Genomic DNA, 2,722 nt, shown 5'->3' on the forward strand with positions numbered 1-2,722 from the left:
TTTTTTTTCTTTTCTTTTCTTTTTTTGAGGCGGAGTCTCGCTCTATCACCCATGCTGGAGTGTAGTGGCGTGATCTCAGCTGACTACAACCTCTGCCTCCTGGGTTCAAGCAACTCTCCTGCCTCAGCCTCCTGAGTAGCTGGGATACAGATGCATGACACCATACCTGGCTAATTTTTTTTTTTGAGTCGGAAATTCGCTCTTGTTGCCCAGGCTGGAGTGCAATGGCGTGATCTCGGCTCGCTGCAACCTCTGCCTCCCAGGTTCAAGTGATTCTCCTGCCTTGGCCTCCCAAGTAGCTGGGATTACAGGCATGCACCACTGCGTCTGGCTAATTTTGTATCTTTAGTAGAGATGGGGTTTCTCCATGTTGGCCAGGCTGGTCTCCAACTTGACCTCGTAATCCGCCTGCCTCGGCCTCCCAAAGTGCTGGGATTACAGGCATGAGCCACTGCACCTGGCCTATATATATATTTTACTAATATATGTATATGTATATAGGTGTATATATAGTATATATATGTGTATATATACTAGTAACAGTATATATATACACATTTTCACTACACTAGTCAAAGTATACACACACACACACTTAGCAGTATATATTATATATATATTCCAGTATATATATCTACATGTAAAAGATATATAGATATATAGAGATACATAAAATATATATGGATACATACACTGGAAAAGTCAGTGAGGAGAAAACGATCCATTGACAATACTAAATAAAAACCAAACCAACCAGGAAACATTTAGGAACTAGCTTCACTTTTGACATGTAACCGGAACAACACAGTAAAGGTTGTTGCCTGGGAATTAGAAGTGAAACACCACGCCCAAATGGCTCAAGCTGGTGGCCAGAGATAAGAACTTAAAGGCATCTCTCCCGCCTAGCAGACTGGGCCCCCTGGTTTCCCATCACTTCCTTTAAACAGACTACTCAGGCATTTGCCCACAAACTTAAAGGGGCTTTAAGTTCAACTTTAAGTGACACCCTATTTGTTGCAGGTGGTAAACGATTTTACCAAGACAGCTGTAGGTAAAGAAAGGCAGATTTAACCACTCTTCCTCTTTCCCTAAGCGGCCTGAGGTAATCTGTGAAAATGGTTCGCTATTCATTTGACCTAGAGAACCCCACAAAATCATGCAAATCAAGAGGTTCAAATCTTCGTGTTCACTTTAAGAACACTCATGAAACTGCAGGCCATCAAGCGTATGCATATACAAAAAGCCACAAAGTGTCTGAAAGATGTCACTTTACAGAAACAGTGCATACCATTCCAACGTTACAATGGTGGAGTTGGCAGGGGTGCCCAGGCCAAGCAGTGGGGCTGGGCACAAGGTCGGTGGCCCAAAAAGAGTGCTGACTTTTTGCTGCACATGCTTAAAAATGCAGAATTTAAGGGTTTAGATATAGATTCTCTGGTCATTGAGCATATCCAAGTGAACAAAGCACCTAAGAAGGGCTGCCGGACCTACAGAGCTCATGGTTGGATTAACCCATGCATGAGCTCTCCCCGCCACACTGAGATGATCCTTACTGAAAAGGAACAGATTGTTCCTAAACCAGAAGATGAGGTTGCCCAGAAGAAGAAGATATCCCAGAAGAAACTGAAGAAACAAAAACTAATGACACAGGACTACATTCAGCATTAAAATAAATGCAATTAAAAGTTTAAAAAAAAAAGGCAGATTTACTAGAGAAAGTGTGAAAATATGTTGCAAGGGTGCGATGGGCAGCACAGCAGAGAAGGGGCTGTCAGCCAAGGGGCAGGGGCTAGAGGGAGGTTTTATAGGGTCTTGCAGGAGGGGGCTACATGCAGAACAAGGTTGTAATCCTGGGGCTACATGCCAAACAGGTCATTGTGCCCACAAGTTTGTGATTAGCACTTTCTCAGAACAAGTGTTCGTTTTTCTCCCCCACCTGAGACCCTGTCCTCATTTCACTTACTTCTCAGGACTCCACACTATTCTCTTATACGTACCACTAGTTGCTTCTCTCACTCTCTGCCTCTTAATTTCTGCCTTGCCTGACCTGAGGACAGAGGATGATACTCCTGACTCATGGCGCCCTCCCTGCCCAGGATCTGTAAGTAATAAACCTTTGATCATATTTCCTACTGTGGTGGATTGAATGGGTGCCTTTCATCTGAAGAACCAGGGGCTACCTAGGTTTTCCAGGGACACTGGGAAGAACACAAGGCTGGGCTCCCAGCATCAAAGCGATGGTTAGACAATCATAAACTGAACACAGACCAGACAACAGCCACGGGAGCGTCTGCCAGGATAAACACCTTTCCCATGTGAAGGAGCCCCTGGGCACAGGTTGGGCAGCTAAGCATTAGACCTTCCACCACGTTAAAGAAGTACCCCATGAGAGACGCACTGTAGACACCCATGCCCAGCTCCCTTCATTTCCCATTAGGGCAGGGCTGCTAGCTGCTCTGGTACTGAAACCCCAGTTTAGCTAGGGGCTCTCAAAACAGACACATAAGAGCCATTCAATAAAAATAAATGTTTCTTGGCCAGGTGCAGAGACTCACGCCTGTAATATCAGCACTTTGAGAGGCCAAGATGGGCAGATCATGTGAGGCCAGGAGTTTGAGACCAGCCTGGCCAACATGGTGAAACCCTGTCTCTACTAAAAATCCAAAAATTAGCTGGGCGTGGTGGTACACGCCTGTAATCTCAGCTACTCAGGAGACTGAGG

The 2,722-nt window shown here is 45.2% G+C and overlaps 1 pseudogene; it reads left to right on the forward strand.

Moving 5' to 3' along the window:
* The first annotated feature begins 1,115 nt into the window (after positions 1-1,115).
* Positions 1,116-1,770, forward strand: LOC100969019 (large ribosomal subunit protein uL22-like; annotated as a pseudogene).
* Positions 1,771-2,722: the final 952 nt, after the last annotated feature.

Source organism: Pan paniscus, chromosome 19 (assembly GCF_029289425.2).
Source record: "Pan paniscus chromosome 19, NHGRI_mPanPan1-v2.0_pri, whole genome shotgun sequence".
Classification (NCBI taxonomy): domain Eukaryota; kingdom Metazoa; phylum Chordata; class Mammalia; order Primates; family Hominidae; genus Pan; species Pan paniscus.